This window comes from Pavona decussata, unplaced genomic scaffold, assembly GCF_977016875.1.
Source record: "Pavona decussata unplaced genomic scaffold, jaPavDecu1.1 SCAFFOLD_300, whole genome shotgun sequence".
Lineage (NCBI taxonomy): Eukaryota > Metazoa > Cnidaria > Anthozoa > Scleractinia > Agariciidae > Pavona > Pavona decussata.
In genome coordinates this window covers 4,650,188-4,654,307 of record NW_028145697.1, presented here as the reverse complement: position 1 = coordinate 4,654,307, position 4,120 = coordinate 4,650,188, and the positions used below count along the sequence as shown (strand labels likewise).

General features: G+C 37.3%; 1 pseudogene; it reads left to right on the top strand.

Annotated features, from left to right (window-relative positions):
- The first annotated feature begins 776 nt into the window (after positions 1–776).
- On the top strand, positions 777–3,875 carry LOC146454749 (recQ-like DNA helicase Blm; annotated as a pseudogene).
- Positions 3,876–4,120: the final 245 nt, after the last annotated feature.

Here is a 4,120-nt window from a genome sequence, read left to right as displayed (position 1 = left end):
GCCAAACAAACTAATTATGGATTTCTACATTTTCTTATGTATTTGTGTAATTTAACGGTTTTTTTCATTACTATTCTTGCAGGGATTTGCCAAAATATACTTTAACTTCATCTCATCTTTTCAACCTAATAGTGTTGATGAGTACCGTCAAAAGGCAGTCTCCAGAGAAACAGCGTAATCATGTCCCCACAATTGCATTTCAGACAGAACTTTGTGCTGTATAAATTTTAATCTTCGTTTCCTTTTCAGATGAAATCCAGGATTGATAAATTTGCTACCTTAGGGGAAAAGAGGGTCCATTATGCACACGATCGTGTCACATGCTACATGCATACCACATTCCCAATATGGCCATTAAAAATGGCAACCTGAAGCAGTTTAGTGGCTAAGGTAAACTAAAAGAAATTTTGAAAAAAAAAAAAAATGAAACAAATTTCTAAAAACAAACAAGAAACTACATGATCCCACTGTAAGTCCTTTTTTTAGGTGTAGACAAAAACAAACACAATGCAAGAAGAATCCTTTAGCGCAAAACAAATCACACCGATGACCCTGCTATGAGCACAACACCACATACGTGCTATGAAACATGCGGAAAGACAGCCCAGATGTTATACAAAGAAAATTGTATAGTACTGGGAAAACAACATCAAAACAAAGTGAAAAGCATACAAACATCTTAGCTATAACAAGCACCGAGGAAAAAGCGAATAGCAACAGTACCGCCAGCTGGCGGTACTGTAGGCGTACGCGAGCTAAAGTTTTGGTGACGGAGCTACTAGAAGTGAGCAGCATGGGGAGGGGGACTTTGAAATGCCGCTTGCACAAAGACCTTGGGTGTTTGAATAGTTGGCCAACATTGTGCGGAAAAACGGATTTATCGAGAGAAGTACACACGTCAATCAAATGTTAGATGATCTCTCATATATTCCCCAAGGGACACACAAAACTATTAGTAAAAATAATAGCGGCTTCCATCGAAGACAGATCACCTTATTAGATCACCTTAACGTGAGCAGAGAGAAGCAAAAAATTATTCTTAAGATGGAGCAAGAGAAGGCTAAGAAAGAGCTACTTGCTGGAAGAGATGTCAAGGTCATTTTGCCCACTGGATTCGGTAAAAGTTTGATTTTCACCATCTTTGCCATTGCGAAGGAACAGTTATTGAGATCAGAGAAGACTCGTGTGCTCGTGATTTCCCCTTTGAAGAGTATCATTGATGATCAAATTAACGAAATGGCATCTTTGAACTACAGAGCGCTTGAATTGTCAGTCAACAATATTGCTTCCATTTTGAGCTATCCGCCACAATTTGTGTACTGCACAGCAGAAAAGTCATTTCTCAATGAATTAAAGAACAGCAACACAGCTATTCATAAAGGTGTATCAGCTATTGTGGTTGGGGAATCACATACAGTGGAGTCATGGGCAGGAAAAAAGTAAGTTGTGTTATTTTCTTTCTACTTCAGCTCAATCAGAGAAAATTTCAAAAACATTTATCTTCTTCGTCAGGAACAAGACTACATAGAAATCTGCTAAAGCTGCTCGTGTGTTTTGTGGTACATATGGCAAACTGTCACTACTTTGATCAAGGTGCAAAGATGGTGAGTAAGTGTATGACTGTTTAAAAAATATTTTTTTTATGCGTTGGTTTCATGTTTGCCCTCAAATCATTGAAAGTGTACAACATGTACTTTTCTACTGTTTCTGTCATGCAGAATTAGGGGTGATTTTTGTGTTTCAACAGTTTAATAGATAAACATCGCAATTGTAAGGTTTTTTTTGCAAGTTGATGAGAAATTCTTTGCTTGAGCTTATTCATTTTTTCATGTACAACTTTCCCAACAAAACTCTCATTTTGTATGAACAATTACACCAGCTTTGCAGTTTATCAGGTTAATGTGCAGTTTTTTTGCAAGCATACGAATCTGTGATTTCAAGCTTAAGCAGTTCATCTGTATCATGATTACTTTTTGCATATGGTCATATAATGAATTCTTTTGTTGTCATGTTAATTTGAAGGAACTCCAATGTTGGCCCTAACCGATACTGCAGATACTGCCGATACTGCAGATACCATTCAGACAGCTATTGGTTAACTACTCATGAAGAACCCACTCAAACTTTTTGTGAGTCCAAACAGAGTAAATTTTAGGCTTTCAGTCCACAAGGTCCCTAGGTCAAGTATCTGAAGCATCTTGATTGGCTTGTAGATATGATTAAGCAGCATGGGAAAGACACCCCTAAAACCATAATCTTCTGTGATACACTATATTCCATTGCTAGTGTCACGAACTACATGCTGATGACACTAGGAGAGGCTGCTTTTTATCCGAGAACATCAAGGAAGCATGAACATTGTTTGTTGGGATATTTCATTCTCTCTCACCGGGTGGTTTGAGTGCTATGATGGCAATGGTTTTTGAGTCATTTTTTACCAGTGCAGCGTTGTGTCAAAATCTCACCTCTACCTTTGCAGCAAGGTTCTTGTGAGAGATTCAAATGTGCAGCAGCTCGCAAGTTTGACTTAGTGATTTTTCAGGGCAAACGGCAGCCGTAGATGCTTCTTGATGGCTTCAAAAGGCGCTCGTGGTCAGTTATCAATGCCATGGAACATTTCAAAGACACAAATACCTTGCGAGATTTTTTTAACCCTGCGCAGATTTAAGTTTTAAATTCTGATATTGTATTTATAGGTATCTTGACGTCTGCACCAAATTCATTGACTTGCTTAGTGAATGTGAAATCACCCCTGTATTGGTATTTGATGGATGTCCCATGCCAGCGAGGCAAGATGAGAATGAGTGGCGCTCAAGGTAAAATTAATATTGTGCCTTTCCGACTTTTAATTGTTCGAACATCCTGTTAAGATTTCTTGTTGTGGAGAAGTTTTGAAATTGTCACACTGGATAAGTTTCTGGACAACTTAACAGGCCTTGCCAATTCTCCCGCAAATTATGTCACTAATGTTAGGCGAACTGAACTGGTGTTCAGACACCAGACAGTTTTCAATGTTGTTGAGAACTGTTTAGTACCCCTCCATCCCTGGACAGATGCACCTTCAAATGATGACATCAAGGCTTGTGGTCAATATCCTTTGAAACTGTTTAACTAAATTGACTACTTAAAAATATAGGCAGAAATTTTCATTCATAAAATGTTTATTTTTGAAATTGCATATGAATTTGTTAAATTTATAATACAATTATGTATGTACATATGCTTATTATTCAATGGTACAGTCTTTTTTCTTTAATATTTCTCCAAACTTGTTTGACAACATCCAAGCTGTAAACCAGGCAGTTGGTAATCTTGATCCGGTTCAAGGTGTGCAACACAACTGGTACCATCTTCCAACCAAGGTATATATGGTACAATGCAATTATTTTCATAACAAAGTATGGACTACATTATAAAAATTACTGCAAGATTGATTTTGTTCCTTTTTCAGTTCAATGTTTATTTATGGCTGCAGCTAACTTGATATTTTCACCTTGCAGGAACATCCTTTAGTAAAAAGAAAAATTGAGGCCAAAGATGCCCCTGAAACAACTGGTAGGCATTCATGAAACATTAAGAGATTAAGTGCTTGTTGCTGATTTGCCAGACAAATTTTGAAATGCTAATCAAACAATGGATTGCTAAATACCCCTCTGATTGTGTTAATCCCAAAACCATTCTCCCTGTTATTCATAGTAATTTGAGCTTACTTTGTTTAAAAGTAAGAATAAAGGGTTCAATTTTCTTATGTCGTTATTATTAAAAGGGCTAGTGCTAACTCAAAGACTTACGGCTTCTAACTAAATGGCATCTCTTATTTTGCTTCTCTCAGGAAATATTACCTAATTGACAACAATACAAATCCCGAGTGTTGATGGAAGAAGACTGACTTGGACAACACCAAGTTTCCCTGTAATGAAAGTTTATTTCAAAATAGCTGACCTAATGTTGAATGGCAAGTTTGTGAAAGGTCTTCTAAAATTTAGCTCTACAGTTAGTTGACCCTTCCCTGTGTTAGGAAACTCGACCAACACAGCTTTCCTCTTGAACACAACGTTTAATGCTCATTAGACATCGATGTACAACCTTTTGACGTCCGATCTAGCGACATTACAACACT